Source organism: Cavia porcellus, unplaced genomic scaffold (assembly GCF_034190915.1).
Source record: "Cavia porcellus strain 051 isolate PalLab524CR breed Dunkin Hartley unplaced genomic scaffold, mCavPor4.1 scaffold_19, whole genome shotgun sequence".
In the NCBI taxonomy this organism is placed as follows: Eukaryota; Metazoa; Chordata; class Mammalia; order Rodentia; family Caviidae; genus Cavia; species Cavia porcellus.
In genome coordinates, this window is record NW_026947502.1 from 34,483,189 (window position 1) to 34,500,596 (window position 17,408).

At 39.1% G+C, this 17,408-nt stretch overlaps 1 protein-coding gene across 2 annotated transcripts in view; it reads left to right on the top strand.

Moving 5' to 3' along the window:
• The first annotated feature begins 7,668 nt into the window (after window positions 1–7,668).
• Window positions 7,669–17,408, top strand: part of Myot (myotilin) — a 44,905-nt gene continuing 35,165 nt past the window's right edge. For both annotated transcript variants that reach the window (XM_063230936.1, XM_003473271.5), the window contains exon 1: window positions 7,669–7,823. The gene's annotated coding sequence lies outside the window, so the exon portion shown is untranslated. The remainder of the gene's footprint in view (window positions 7,824–17,408) is intronic.

Here is a 17,408-nt window from a genome sequence, read left to right on the forward strand (position 1 = left end):
GCCTCCATTTGCTGTCAAAGAGTAAGATTAAACCCGGGAGGCTCCCACAAGCCTCCTCCCCAGCTCTCAAGTCCACGTGCCTTATCAGTACTGCTTCTGAAAGTCATCATATTTTATTGATGAAATGCACAGTTTGTCATCCAGGCTTTCATTTTATAAAGATAGAGCCTAACATCGAAAGATAGAATATTATCCATGCAAGGTCACCCAGCTGGTGCCAGAGCCCACCACGTAACCTGAACCCCCACTTCTCAGCGTACATTCAGTAGTTCTGGGCACACAAATGACCATGAATAAGTATTTTGTGAAAGGTACATACATGTAATTGCTGCTTCTTTGAGAAATATGGCTGGTGGAACGCGGAAGGAAGAGGAGGCTGCCTGGCCGCGTGGTACACACTCCACAGAGGTCGCCTAAGCTGCCATCTAGGTTTCACTGACCATTTGTTTGACATTGGAAAAATCACATTTTTTAGTCTCAGCTGCTTTATTTGTAGAACGAAAATAATCACAGCCACTACCTCCAAGGGCTGTTTGTTCATTCATCCCAGGCAGGGCCGTGTTAAATGCTGGGATACCACAACAGATGTAAAACACAAAATCCTACCCGGGGGAGCTTATGTCCTTCTAAGATTAAGGGAGATGATCATGTAGAATGCTTAGCACACAATCTGGCACCTAATAAATAATCAATAAGTGTTAGTGGTGGTTTAGCTGTTGCTATCATTATTAAAAATGTACCATATACCCGCATTTTAAAAGCAAATCAGTATTCTCACAAAGAAATGGTGCCAAGCAAATTGTAGGTCATAACACAGTTCACACAGCGATGTTGCACAAGGACAGATATTATCACCATGGTAACGTTTTTTCCTGAGTTCTTTAACAGCACTTGGCTCAGTACTGCAGAGAAAGAACCAGCATGATATGGAAAAGCAGCCACAAAGAACATTGTGTAATGTGTCCGCCTCCAAAAAAGAAAAATAACTTCTTCTGAAGGAATCACTTTAATCAAAATTACACATAAAATCTAAAATAAAAAACATAAATTAGAGAGTAATTACTTGTAAAACCATGAGAGTCATCAAAGATTCCTTTTCAAAGCTGGCTTTCCTAGTATATGTAAAATATGATGTATTGTTCAAAATTCTGTATGACTGGTGAGTACATGAAAAATCAACATCCTTAATCATTGAGGCAATGCAAATCAGAGTCATGAATAGGAACCAACCACTTCATCCCCACTAGACGGCTATAATTTAAAAAACAGAAAATAAGGATTGCAATGGATGTGAAAAAATTAGACTCTTCATTCACTGCTGGCGGGAATGAAAAATAGTTCAGCTTTGTAGAAACAATTTGGCAGTCCCTCAAAAACTTAAATATAAGAATTATTGTTCTAAGAATACACTGAGAAGAATGAAAATGGATATGCAAATATGCTCATGGCAGTACCATTTACAATAGCACAAGGTACAAACACCCATTCACAACAGCCAGAAAGTACAAATGTCCATCAGTGGTTAGACAGTTAAACAAATTGTGGTGTATATATATTGTGGAATAATTATTCCACCATAAAAAGATGTGCTAATGTATACTACAATACTCACTAGCTAGCATGGATTCTTGCTTTAGTAATGGTGGAAATTAAAACCAAACTGTGACAGTACAAATTTACAGGGAATAGCTTTCATTATAATGTAATAGAGACAAGAAAAAGACTCTAAAATAAAAGAAAGAAAAGGTGTCTAGCTTAAGTAGTGGCTGGAGGGAGCACATTCACATAAAGAGGACCCACCCAGCCCATCTACAAAAGCAGGAGGCCAGCTTTGAAGAATCAGCTAAAGTAGGTTGGGGTCTGGTTAATTATTATCACTGTCTTGGTTTCATAGTTCAAACTGAACCCTCCTGACTTGAGGGGCAATTTGGTTCCCATGGGAGGAATCTTCATGGTTTGAGAGGAAGCCTCAGTTACTGAAGCTCTTTTGGGACCCAAGGTGACCATAGATTTAGGACAGTGGACGCTTACGAGTCACCTGAGTGCCTCTGTCTCTTCTCCTGTTATCCCTCGTGTTGAAGGGTAATAACATGGGCTTGGTAAATTTAGGGATAATGAATTGAATTTTGTCAACTTCTAAACAGATGCTCTATTAATGACTAACATGCCTATACGCAGAGCTGATAAGGATACAACTTGGAGTTTTCCAAAATGAAAGCCAAGCTTTGTTCTACTTTTAGTTACCTTTTGGGCATTTGTAGACCCAAGTGAACACTGTGATTGTTAGCAAAATCCACTTTTAAGTCTCTATTTTATGAGAAAACACAACATGTGTAATAGGTTAAAGGCTTACAAGTTAGCTTGTCCTTTTGTCCTTGTGGTGGTCTCTGACTACAAAAGACAATGTCAGGTAATGTCCAAAACACTATGCGAGTGAGAACATCCAGACACAAAAGGTCACACACTGTATGTTTCCATTCGTGTGAAATATCGAGAACAGAAAATTTCATAGAGATAGAATTCAGTGTGGTGATTGTTAAGGGACATGGGATGAAAGCAATGTGGAGAAATTTCTTTTTTTTTTTTTGGTACCAGGAATCAAACTCATGACCTTGCACTTGCCAGGTGTTACTGTTGCTGGGCTGTATTTCCAGCCCTGGAGAGAAATTTCTTAATGGGTAAGGGATTTCACTTTGGACTAGTGAAATTATGTTGGCACTACAGAACATTTTGTGCTATATTATGAGTGTACTAAATGCCACCAAATTATTTAATTTTATGTTACATGAAACTTCCCTGAATCATTTTTTAAAAGATGATATATATTTGATCAGTATTGGTATGAAAACATGAGAGAAAATTTATGACACCACTTAGCAATTGCAGAAATGTATATAAATGACACCATTGCCCATTCTCAGAAAAGGAAATATTGAGTAAAACTTATAAGAGGCCACTATTATAAGCGGGCTGAGTCTCTATATTAGTCCCTAGAAGAGAAAACCAAAATGCACTCCCTTGCTAAATACTATGTAATCATAGTAAAAATTTTTAGGGAACCAGGTAAGACCACAAACAGTTTTTCATGAAAACACAAGATTGAAAGCAATCATTTAGAAGGAAGGGTCTCAGTCAACTGAGCCAGTTTAATAGGGAAACCTCTGAGTTAACCCTCACAGGAAAAGTAACCTTAAGACAATTAGTCTAAAAAAATATTGTTTCTTTATTCCCACGTCAAAAAAAAAAAAAAAACTATCTTGCCATATCTAGTAAGAATATCCATTCTATTCTATTCTAGCATCTATTCTATTTTATAAAATCAGATACTGCCCTGATTCACAAATCACTAATAAAAGCCAATGAGATATATAAATAAACTTGTTGAAATTTTGTTGTTCTAACAGAAGGAATCTAGAGTACTTACTAAACGGCTGGTTTTTTTCCAGTTAAAAGATATTTCTTAAGGTGAAATTTCAGCTGCCATGCAAATATAAAATGAACACATGTCAAGCAAAGGTTTATTGCCTATGATAATAATAATAAACATGATTTTATTTAATTCTAATTGAGATGTGATAAAATGTTCAATTCTGATTCAAAAGATAACTAGAAATTTAGTATTATTAATTTAGTTTAATAGATGAAAAATTTGTTTCCTGTGTTTAGAGTTAGTGATCAATTGTACTTCCAACAAGATACAACTCACAGGGAATGGTGGTGCACACCTGTAATTCCAGCACTCAAGAGGCTGAGGCAGGATAATCACTGTGAGTTTGAGACCAGTCTGGGCTACAAAGTGAGTTCAATGCCAGCCTGAACTGCATAGTGAACTCCTGTCTCAAAGAAGAAAAAAAAGGTACAATTCATTTGTATTTCTAGGAACAAAAATAGTTGCCATGGCCCTCAATTTTCTCTACTTTGCAGAGTTTAAAATAGTTCAAAGGAAGTGAAATGTATAGAATTAGATAACCCAGAAAGCTTTACTGATCAATTCCTATGGTTCTGGAGGACACCTTCTGTAACATTTTTTTTCAGATTTCACAATTTTTCTCCGCATCCCCATGGCAGTAACTCATCACCTTCTCTTTGCTGATTTTAGGCTCTCACTCGTTCAAAGAAATGTTTTTCAGGCAGAGTTGGCTTGGATGACCTGAAACTCACCTTGAGCTTTGACAGCCTGCTAAGAACCTGCTTGCAGGGAGCCAGATGCTGAGTCACAAATTCCTGCAGGTAACGGAGCCCTTGAGGCTGTCAGCACTCGTGATCGGATTGCATAAGTAATGGTGGCACACACCACCCTTTGATGCGCGAGACGGTGCTTTTAATGAGCCTTTCCATGGCAATTTTCCTTTTTTTTTTTTTTTTGCACAACTATTAGAAATGGCGTAATGTCCTCTATCCTCAGTCATGGCAAAAAGCATCATTTAATTTTTAAACAGTTGTCTGAAACTAGAGAGATGAGTGGTCTGGAACTATGAAACGAAACAAAATAAAACAGATGGCCTCTCCGAGGTGTACAGAAAACACCAACTGCATCGAATGGCTGTACACATAGTTTCCCGCAAAGATAGTTGGACGTTTAAGCTTTTTCTTTGTGTTTGATCTCCTGTCGCACTCCCTGGATGCTCAATTTTGGATAAGCTGTACGTCCTCCATCAAAGCTCGTTAAACTTCTAATTTATTAGAAGGGAAGTCTGTATTTATCACATAAATTTCAGCTTGTTCCTGGTAGCAGGAAGATTCTCAATCTATCGAATCTAAATTCTTTTTATTGTACAGTAAGTATATAGATCAATTTAGTACAATCCACTAACGGTGTATAAAACAGAAACCTTAAGCTTCCAAGAAAAAAGTGCCTTTTCACAATTTATAACCCCTCATCATAGTACAAGAATGATTGCCAGAGGGAGGGGTTTGGATGACAGTTTAAAAACGTATAGTTTGATGGGAAGAATAAATTCTAGTGTTGTCTTGCTCACGAAGGTAACCATAGTTAATAATTATGTATTGCGTATTTCAAAATAGGTTAGAGAGAGGATTTTAACTGTCCTTGCCACTTAGAAATGATAAATATGCTAATTTGTCTGTTTGTTGTGCCATAATGTATACATATTGAAACATCACACTTTAACTCATAAATACATGCAACTATTTGTTAGTTAAAAATAAAATTAAAGCCAGGCATAGTGATGTACACCTGTAATCCCAGCACTCAGGAGACTAAGGCAGGAAGATCGCCATGAGTTCGAGGCCAGCCTTGACTACAGAGAAAGATTCTGTCTCAAAAAAACCAAACAACAACAACAAAAAAAGAAAATCAAGCTGGGCACAGTGGTGTGTGCCTATAATCCCAACACCCTAGGGGCTGAGGCAAGAGAATTGCAAGTTCAAGCCCACCCTGGGCATCTTAGCAATTTAGCCAGACCCCTGTCTCCAAAGAAGGGAGAGTTGGGGCCGAGTATATAACTCCGTGCAGGGGCCCCAGGTTCAATCCTCAGCACTGAAAATTAAAAATTAATTTAAAATTGAACATGGGAGCCCACACCTGTAATCCTAGCACTCTGGAAAGCTGAGGCAAAAAAGACTGAAAGTTTGAGTTCATCCTGGGCAATTTAGCAACTAAGTGAGGCCTTGTCTCAAAATTTAAAGGGGGTGGGGTTGGCTGGGATGTAGCTTAGTCAGAAGGCCCTGGGCTCTACTACTAAAAAAAAAGTTAAAACTTTTTATAAAATTTTTCTATGCCTGTTTACAATCCTGCATAGATTCTTTACTGAAGCCAGTGCTAAAGTGAATACCAAAAATCAGTAAAATTATCATCTCACTCAAACAACTGTGGCTAGCCTCCTGCCTTTTGGATGGGCATCTTAAATTTCCTTTACATGCCAGTACCAAAATTCTTTAGATTCCAGCTAAAAATGCCTTGCTCACCACAAGATGTTGGCTCTGCCCTGGCTTTCATCTTCTCATTCCCATTTCGATATGCCGTGCAAGTATTAGTGGCTAACTCCACATATTTTCGGTCCTCTTGTGGGAGGATGAATATTCTCCAAATGGGGTCAACTAAAAGCTGGTCAATAGGGTGAAACTGCAAGACCTTTCTCCGGCTCCTCCAGTTGATACTTAGCCTCTGTGCACACAGCTGTCATCCCAGTTTATGTCCTTTCTTGCCAGACAGTTGGGACCTACCTCACACACAGCTCTGAGGGGCTCTTTCTGTGGGGAAAGCACAACAGAACACCAGACAGACGGCGACCAAGGAGGCTGTGAGTACCTTTGAAACCAAGGCTGCTGGTTAGTTGGGATTTCTCATATTGACCCTACAGATTAGGAAAATAAGTATTTTTCACTCCTTGGGAGCAGGACATAGAATACAATCCTGATGCTTTTAATTTATAGGAAATCAGTACGATAGCTTCCAGCTTCTACTTTCAGGACTAAGTACAGTGGCTCATTCACACGTTCATTCTGTGAAGAACTAAGCAACATGCATGAAGGTTTCAAAAATATTCTGGGGGAGCTCAGTCTTCCCTAACTGGATCCAAACATCTGGAGCTGGTAAAGTCCCTGCATTTCCCAGCAATCCCTTCGGGTCAGTGTGCCCTGAGAGGCCAGTGCCAAAATGAGTGAGTAGCAGACCAAACAGAGCAGCAGTTTCTACATCTGTCGTTTCCTTCTCTTCAGTGCTTTCCGGGCCTTTGACTCTGTGCTTGGAGAGACCAGGCCAGGCAGAATCTGCTAGATACTAAAACGGGAAATGGCACAAAGCAGGCAGAGATGGAGAGAAAATCCATTGCCGTAGAAAGAAAGGAGGAGCATTGTGTGGGAAAAGAGACAGGGAGACTGTTAATACCTGCTCCTTACCTGGCAGGGCAGGAGATTTGGGGTCATTTTGTAAAGCTCAACTATGAATGCTAAGCAAGGAAGGAAGGAAGGAAAGATAAAGGGAAGGAAGGAAGGAAAAAAGGGAAGAAGGATGGGAGGGAGAGAGACATCCATGAGATCTATAGATTAGTTCAGACTGACAAAGACTTTCGGCTCAGGACATTTGAAGCCACAATGGAAACAGAAATTCAGCAATAGGAATCCTCACTCTGTGTTAGGTAACTTGGATCACTGTGAAATGTCTAGGTTCTAGAGAACCGAGTTCATAGAAGGTCTTTCAACATTTCCAGCTCTTGTAGAAGCTGACTCCTTTGGGGAAGCCAACAGATGGAAGAGATGTAGCAAAAATACTTTTGAAACCAGGAGAGATCAAGTGATTTCCCTTGACACTGGCTCTGAGTTTAATTTCCAGTTCTCGCCTTGATGTACTCTGTTGTATTCTACAGAAAGTAGAGGACCACTTATGTGACTCTGACAAGGACAATAGATGTCTGAGGAAAAGGGCTAAAGACTTTTACTGATGCTAGTCTGTAGCCAAGTCCATGTCTCACACCGGCTCTTATTTGCGCTGTGTGTTAGAAGAATAGATGATGTCAACACCTCTGAGCAGACAAGTTATCTCCATACTCAACTCCTGGCAGAAGAATTTGTGCCCTGGTTTATTTTTAGTGCTTTCCTACCTTAGTAATCCAGTCAGCTGAAGAAGAGCCAGTAACCTGACTATTCTCTGAGCTCATTGCCCTTATTAATTCCTTAACAATTAGTTAGATATTTAGTCACCTGGGGGAGAGTCTACCAGGAGTTTGAGATCCCATGATTTGCAAGGTTTCAGAGGTCACACAGGATTATCATTCCAACCAACTGGAAGTGTGGGTCTCATTGTTTCAGTGATAGCAAGCTTTTACTCAAGGGAGAAAGACAAAGAGGTTACTAACAATCAGGTATGTAATAGCTATCATTTTATTAGTAGGGTGGAGGATGGGGTGAAAAAAATTCTGTTTTACCCTTGATGAAATGTGAGACCTTAAATAAGGACACACATTCTGCTAATCTTCACTCAGACTGGGCGGCTGGTAGGAGTTCATGATGAATAGTGCCTTTTCCAAAAGATGCAGAAAGTGAAATGTGAAAAGCTGATCAGTCATTTCCACATCTTTGTATTTGGGTTTACTCTCAAATATTTAGTTTGATTTCTACCTCATACAGCTTGTGAGGACAGATTTATCCAGCACCAGCTGTTCTCATATTTAAAAGCTGCGCCACAAAGATAAAATTAGAATCAAGTAAGGATCATATTCCTCAGCAAGAATTCTGCTCTATGTCCCACTGATGCCCTGAGCCACAACTGTCATCCCAAATACCAGCATTATTGTTGTTTTTCTTAGACACTTCCTATGGAGTCACAGTATAGAAACCTAACCGATTACAAAATGAGCATGAGCTCTAAACCCAGGAACTTTATCCAAGAGCCAAACTTATTTTCAAAGTTATGTCTATAGTTGGAAGGGAAAATGCACTGTTCCAGCTCCTTTTCTTTCTCTCTCTCTTTTTTCCTTTCTACTTCAGGAATTTCACAAACTCAAATGAGACTCAAAATAGACTGAAGACTGGGTAAAACACAACTGTTCATTAGATCCAATAAGAGAGACCAAATCTCATCTTGGTGTTAGATATTTGATGTGACAATGTATTGTATAAATGAAAGAAATATTCACCTTGATTGTAGTCTGATTGTAAAAATGTAGCTATAAAAATACATTGTTAATCATTTATGCTGAGTCTGGAGGCCTTTCACAAGAGAGACAAGCAAAAGTGGTCAATAAGATGTACAACCTCATTTGTACATTTGTACGCAAGAGATATATAACCTCATTTATGATTAAGAAAAGGCAAGGCTACAAAACAATGAACTATCATGAGAATTATGAGGAATTTATTCTCAAATAACTGTTGATGATGTACCACTTTAGAAAAGGACAATTTAACCATCGCTATTAAAATTTAAAATGCATATGCTTTTTGTCCTGTAATTGCATTGCTATAATATAGTACTTACAAAAATATGTCAGGTTATATTTACAAAGACATTGATTTAAAAGTTGTTTTAACTAACCCACATATTCTTCAGTAGAGAACTGCTTAGGTAAACTATTACTAAACCATATAAAATGCTACGTAGGAAGTTACAAGAATAAGTTAGATGTTCTGTGCTGCTGTCAAATGATGATACACATACAGTGAGCTGAAAAGCACAGTACAGAATAGTATGTGCAGTTTGATTCCATTTATGAAAAATAAAAGTACATACCAAATCATATGTGCAGACAAATTTTCTGAAAGGATATACAAGAAACTTTTTGTAATAGAAACTGAGGATTAGAATGGATCATTTTACTTCTTACTTTATACCGTACATGCTTATTGAATTTTTGCCCATAAACACCTTATTTAAAAGTATCTTATATATAAAAAGAAATTATTCTCAGAATGGTTTTAATGCTTACTGCATTTTACTATATCCTAATTTGTATGATCAATCATATAAACTAGAACTTCATTTACTTCTAGGACAGACAACAAAGAAGGAACTATTTTATACATTGTTTTTATTTCATAGGTAGATTTGACTTCCCAGGATATATTTCTTTCTAGTTTGGTACCACTTCAATAATTAGAAAAACTGCAATGTCAGGTGACTGTTCAGTATGACAGTGGCTCTGAGCACATCACATTCTTCTGAGACATTCCTGAAGGGACCTCTGCCCCAATTTCAAGAACCCAAGGCTGTAACACTGAGCAAATGATCTAATGCATGAAAACACTCTGTAAATTACTAAATGGAACAACAATTTGGATGGTGGGATGTCAGTATACTTTGGAGGGTATATTTGGTTGCCTGTTTCCACCAGATAGCAGGCTAGCCCCCAGGATAACTGTTTGTACTATCTCCATTCTGATATTATACTATCCAGAAACATCTTCCATGTTATACCATCCAGAAACACTTTCCAAGAACATGCGCTGATAAATAGGCTAATAAACTTTAATTTCCTTCCCTCACTTTTGATACACTCATAGAAAGGGTAGACTCCCCATAATGTTACTCTTGGGGGTGTGAATATATGTATTCATGTAGCTTTTTAAAAATAGAAATCAAATGCATAACACATACAGGAATCAAACTTTGAGTTACATTTCAAGTAACTGGTATGGCATTATTTTCTGGGTCATGCCCATGTTTATTCTTAATAATATAGTAAACCCCATGAGCTCATTACTCAATGCAAGATCTAGAACTATACCAATAACCTCATTATCTATGTAGTTTTCCCTATTTCCTCTATCTTCTTCCATTTGCAACCATTTGCTTATATTTTGTGTTTATCATAACTTTACTTTTTAGACAATGTTATCGAGAATATCTCATTGTATCACAAGTTAAAATAGGAAATTTAAGCAAAATGAAGGAATTAATTTGCCATTAACATCATGATGAATTTGATGAAGAGTAAGATCTGCGTTAAACACTTTGGGAGAAACACAGATATGTAATACAGCAGAGTACTGTACAGCCAACACTTAAGACACTTTTGTGAACTGGATCTAGCACAGAAATTTATTGAGCACGTAATTATTACAATCTCAAATAAACAAGGGATTGGCAGGAATTTCTTGCGGTTTAGGCAGACTAATTAGATTTATGACCCAAATAACTCCTGCAATGTAGACCAGGCTGTAAAGCAGCTAGTTTCTCATGCTTGATATTGTATACGAAACTGCCAGCTCATCTGTTCTATATTGATAACTGTAAATCTCTCACAAGTACAGGTCCTATTGTATTTGTTCTCTACCCAATATAGATATCTGCAATGATTCTTCAACACATAATTTTTAAGTCCTTACCTTGGCATTTGAGGCCCTTTGAGATCTAGGCCTAACCCATCTTTCTGATCCAACCAAATTCCTTGCTATTTCTTAGACACAGGCAGGACTGACTGACCTAAGCATCTGGGAGAATTGTAAGATTTTAGAGCCAACTTCAGACTCACTGAAGAGTTTTCATAGAGTTTTGAGTGGCGCGTATACATTAAATTTTGAGAATCACTGTAAAGTTATCAAGTGCTTTTCCATGGTGCTTGAAGGGCTTTAATCAACATTGATTTCTCTACAGAATACATGGGTACCTAAAAAATAAAAGGTCATCCAAATCATGAGCCAAAAAACATGCTGTCTAGCCCTGAGAACCAAAGGGACACACTGAGTAGACTCAGTAAACATTTATATATTGACTAACTTTTTCAAGTTTTGTGGCTGAAATGGCAACTAAAATCATAATCTTTACTCTGTTGTCCAAGTCAGGCCCAACACAAGCATCGTGCTCACACAAACACAGAGGGTCTTTTCTCAATAAGATTTTGAACAGGAAAGCAAATTTCAAGAGGAAGTGATGTTAAAGTCATAAATATTGGACAAGAGGGGTATCTTGAGATCAACTGGATATCACAGTAAGTTCTTTTAAAGTTGATGGAGAGACTCGATTTACCTGATGGAACGCAAGGTTACGTGGAGCTCAGTCTTCAGTGACTCTATGACTGTAGGGGATCTCTCTTCTGTACTGTCCAGGAAATAACCGCAGAGCCCAGGGAAACCTGAGATGCAGCGTGGAGCTGCCTTCCTTTCTCGGTTTCTCCATAACCTCCCTCAGAGCCCCTCAGCCTGTGTGCTCTGCTCCAATTTCCTGGCCCTTTGCACTGTTTCTTGCCTCCACGAGTTTGCCACTGTCCAGGTCTCTCCTCTGCTCTGAAATTTAGCCTCTCAGTCTCTCACATGCAATGAGCTCAATTAAAGTGTGCTAAGAAGTCAGCGTGGTAGCACATGCCTGTGATCCCAGCTCTCTGGGAGGCAGAGGCAGAAGTATTGCAAGTTTGGGTACAACCTGGGCAATTTAGTGACTAAGAAAAACCCTGTCTCAAAGTATAAGAAAAATTTAAAAGAGCTGAGGATGCAGATCCATGCAATGGTCCAGGGTTCAATCCTTGGTACAAAAAGAAAAGAAAACACAGGTACACATATGCTTTGTATATGCATACACACACATGTACCTACTCACACACGTATTTAAAATTTAAAAGTCTCTTTCATAACACATGCTATTTGTGGACCCTTTTTACATGAATAAATGTTATGGCCTGCTGAGAGAGGAAAGGGAAGAAAGACACAAAGATACCCTGCTCCCCTGTCCTTGTCCCCTCCTCCTGCATAACTTTCCAGTGACTTCCTTTTTTTATTAAGTTTATTGACATATTTTAGGTGTACATACTGATCGCATTCATCACAGAGAATCTGTACCTGTATATGCTATATAACTCGATTCTTTTTCCCCCACTTCCCTCAACCCCTCTTCGTCTCCTTATTTACAAAAGCTGTGACTTTCTTTAGAGAACTGAACGGGGGTATCATATGCTACAGTGATGAGTGACTAGTTATTTATGTAGTTTTCCTTTATTTTCTGAACATATCTTCAGCTCTGTCTCTCCCAAGGCCTCTAATGTAGATCTTGGAGGCTTTGACCCAAAGCTGCTTCACATTCAGAAAGTGGAACCAACACATTTACCACACATCCTGCTACCATTTTACAGACAACAGTTTGCTGTCCAGTTCAGTTTACCTCAATGCCAGAAATGGTTTCTAATTCATCTCAGCAATGACAGAGGCCATTCTCAGAGTTAAGTTTCTGAGCCAAAGTCCTGTGTATGTGCAGGTTATTGGTGAGCATCGCTCTTCCTAAACCCAAAAGCTAAAGCCTCAGCCCCTTCCTCCCAACTTCCCTAAGTACACCTGGGAAGATTTCCTACACAGATCAAGGAAGGACACATTTCTAGAGGAGGCCACTGACTCTGCTTTGCAGAATTGTTCAGAGTGCTGTTGTGCACAGTCTTTTGTCTTTTCTTTTTCATTTGCAAAGCTGCTTAATGCCACCCATTCTCCTGTCTGGGAATCTTCAAGTTACATTTAGCTGCAGCACGTGAGGGAGGTAACCTGACACTCTGCTAGGGACAGTATGCGGTCTTGGCTGTCCTTGTGCACCCAATATTCCTCTTGGCAGTAACTCCTGAGGAGTGTGTGTGTGTGTGTGTGTGTGTGTGTGTGTGTGTGTGTGTAGAGCAAACAGAAATGCAACAGCTTCCTGAAAACTGGGCATGACTTTATAACAAAAACTTACGTGCTAAGGGCAGTGGTATCAAACAAGCCAAACATTTTCTTGCTACTTTAGGTTAAGGACAAAATTTTTAGGGTTAAATATCAAAGTCTCTTTGCACCCAGCAGGATGTGAAAGACATTAGAAATCCAGCCTCCTCCACTTCTGGGGTGACTGTCCACCGCACAGTGCCACCCCTGGAAAGGGTGTCCTTTGGGTTGAAGCTATGCACTCCCACTCAGACACAAATGTGCTCATGAAGAAACCTGTGCCTTCGTCTGAACCAGTCCACCTGAAGATTAGAGTGGGACAGTTTAGTGTGGCTTCAAGGAAGTGACGTGTTTGGAGGGCTAAATCTAAAGGGAGAAAACAGTGTGATGTGTGGAACAGCCCAGGGAAGGAGGCAGCGCACAGTGGTGCGGGGGACGCAAAATACAACCTTTGTCAATTTGGGGGTTCTCTAAAACTTGGACTGAGAGCTGTTCACTCTTCTGAGATAGAGAGGCTCCTAATTTCAGGCAACTGTGCTGCTGCAGTCTCATCAGCAGAATCACTGCAGATGCTGGAAGAGGAGGCCAGGGAAGTGCTGGAGAGTTCCTATCTGGATTCTGGACTCTGCCACCACCATGGCCTTTTTGCTCCAAGGTTGGTTCGATTTCAATATTTTATCCTCAGGTAAAAAAAAAAATTCTAAATCCTATCTTTAGTTACATTTGAAAGTTCTCTTATAAAACAAAGTGAGAGAAACCTCACCATTTAATTCAAAGGAAGTATCTGTTTATCTTATTGAGTCCAAATACCTGAGTTTTCTTTTTTTTTTTTTTTTTCATAATTGTGTAAAGTGGGTCTTTTAAGGCTGGTTCCTGTAGTGCCACAATTTTCTTTTTTCTTTTTGAGATAGGGTCTTGCTATGTAGTTCAGGTTGGCCTTCAACTCACCATGTAGCCCAGGCTGGCCTTGAACTTGCAGTGATCCTCCAGTCTCAGCCAACCGAGTTCTGGGATCACAAGTGTGTGCCACGATTCCTGGCTTTTTGCAATGCCAGAGTCCAAGAAATCACAACAATTGAGCGGCAGAACTTTTCTTTAAAAGAGAGACATGATCCTTGGAATACTTGCTTCTGAAGCCCTTGGCCTCCATGTAAGACATTTAGCAACTCTGAGGTCACCACTATGCAGGAAGCTTGCACACTAATGATGAGGCTGCGTGAAAAAGGTCAGAGATACAGCGGCAGGCATGTGAATGAAAACATCATCTGGGACGCGCATTACCCCATCCCAGCCGCTGATTCAGGGATCACAGATGGACCTCTTAGCAGGCTTTTCTTGAATTTCTGACCTAAATCAGTAGGCAAACCATACACCCTAGAAAAGTGAAGTTTCAGGATACATCCCAGTTATTTCCAAGACCACCAGGATATCAGCATGGTGGGGAGGCAGTGCTCATATTTATAACCCATCAGCAAGCATCATATCCTTTGATAGAGAAGCCCTGTGATGAAAGTTATGGACAACACAGACCCTAACAATAAGAGGAGGGTGTGGGCTACATCGGAGGTTTGACTATACAGATTTCTACATAAAAATATGTATACTAGTTATTGAAGTAAGCATCTTTCAAATAACTTCACAGATTAATTTTTTAAATAAAAACACCACTTATCTCTCAGAGGAACCATAAGAGCCAGGACAGTAAATGTGTTCCTCTAACACAGAGAGACAAGTGATTAATGAAGCCAGGACAGAACTCCTTCTTGGCACTGGGTAAAACCAAGAAACTGCACAGAACTCTGGAGAAGAGGGAAAACTCTAAATGTTATCAAATAACATGTCTAAGCCCCTGGAAAACAAGGGCTCAGCCTGGATGTTAGAAAGGCCCTGGGTCCATCTCCCAGCACACAGAAACACAGGTACACATATGCATACACACACATATACCTACTCACACACATATTTCATAACATATGCTTCTTGTCGGCACTTTGAATGAATTATTTTTACATGAATAAATGTTATGGCCTCTGTTATTCAGTAGGAGATAAATATTGAAAATAAACACTAAATCATAAAGAAAAGAAATTGAAATAGCATAGTAAGTTTCCTCAAGAAATCAAATAACCTAAATAACATTTAATAACACACTAACTTTAGCTTCTTGTGCAAATCCAAAGTCTTCTCACTAATGGGACATTTTAAAGTGGATTTTCCTTCTTGGGGCTATTATCAGATTCCTCGGCTGTTTACTGTTGGATAGATCTAATGTTCTATTTTTCAGACCACAGGGCCTAAATGGCACCACAAGGCTAGTGTAACCCTGCAGACACCTGGATATTCAGGCATTGTTATAAGGGCATCACCATTGTTCTTTTCTGTGATGTCCATGTATCTTGTCATCTTTCCAGGATAAGATTGCCAAGGTCTTAGACTCTTTATTTGACAGAGTCTAATTCTATTCTCGCTACAAAGAGCTCAGGTTACACTCGGCAAAGGTTACCATTTACGTGAGCCATGAAGCCTGCTCATATAATTCATCACCAAAGTAAAATTCCTAGCTATTTTTTCCCTCAAGGACACCCCCAGTACTGCCTAAAATCAAGAAAGAACACTTCAGGACAGGTTACATGGAGGGCCCACACATACTCTGAGTTTACATCTTTCATTTTGATATTTTGGAGACTGGCATTTTCATAGCAGTCAAGAAAAAGAGCTTTTTTTGCTTTTGAAAATAAATTCACTTCCCTAGAGGGAACTACATGGGAATCAAATATGAAGATTACAGTGGATTTAGTAAGAGAATCTAACATTGAAGGCTGAGCTGTCATAGAAATTACTCCTTTGCAAGTGGGGTTACACAAATGATTCTTAAAGAGTTGTTTTCATGAGTACATAACACTCTGAATTGTTTAAGCTGGTCCTAACGTACAGCTCAGTTTTTAAACCTCATGATGGAGGATCAGTGAACACCTCTGTTGTTAAGTGTGGACGCTTTAGCATCTGTCTGGCAGGGGCGAGGACCTGAGTTCGATTCCCAGTACCAGTACCAAAAAAAACCAAAAAACAGTTGGGCTGCTTTTGCTCGCAGCATCAACACTGGTCTTTCTTTCTCTTATTTTCTTTGAGAATTTCATCTACTCTGATAAGTATGAAGATCAGAAATTTGACAGCATAAGAACAATTTCAGATTTTTAAAAGAACATTTTAAAAAAACAAATCCTAGGCCTAGAACAAATCTGAGGGACAATCTCACTTGCCACTTCTCATTGGATATAACTGGACCCCAAAGTCTTCCTGGAAGTTATAATAATTAATGAGAGACCTAAAGCCACTGTTTAGATTTCCTTGGTGCTGAATAAGTGTTCTCCACTCAGGTTGCTGGTCTATGCCTTAGCCATTTCTACATGATCTGCAGACATACTTTATTCAATGTGTGGCATGAAAAAGGAATACTCAGGGCAATTCTCGGTGCCATTAGTCATCACTGCCTCCTGTCACTGGTTGGAAGATCAGGAACAGAAGACAGGAAGTACTGTTTGGCTTCCACACGCCACAGACAAAAAGACAGCTCGTCAGGCTGCCAGCTGCCAGCACCTCGTCCATGAAGTGCCATAGTTCATGCTCAGAACAGGAAGCATCTGGAATCTCAAGAGGCTCCTGCAGGATCCCCCTTCAAAAAGATTAGATTTTCTCTTTTTTGTTCTCATTAGCCTGGGAACATAGAGGAATCCCCAGGTAAGAAAACCTGAATTGTACTCACCACCAAAACTACTCTGCTAATATTTTTCCTGCTTCTTCTTTAAAAACATGCCAAGAAGTTTAGAGAAAATTTTAGCCTTTAAAAAATTTATTTATTCATTAATTTATCATATGTTATTTATTTTATCTTAAGGAGGAAAAATACAAACAAATAGTGAGACTGAGTTCCAAAGCAGATTAGTCAGACAGTTACAAAAGTTGATGCATTGTGTATTGTTGTCATCCTAGCAGCTCTTCAGATTACAAGATATAAGCATGATACCTTGTTTAAACAACAGTAGCACAAAACATTCTTTTCAAGAGACAGAGAAGAGCTAGCTCTCTAGCAATCTTACCTATCTTGTGCACACATATTTTTTTCTTTTTGCCTTTCTTCCTTTCCCCTATCAGTTTATCTTTTCTTTTGAAGTTTCCTCCCAATTCACAGTATCTATTGTACATTTCAGATCCTATTTACTTGTTCAGTTTCTCACACTAGACAGTGATTTTTACACACATGGTTTGATTTATTTCACTTGTAGAATGGTCTCAAGTTGCATCCATTTACCTATAAAAGTCTCCAGTTTATCCCTATT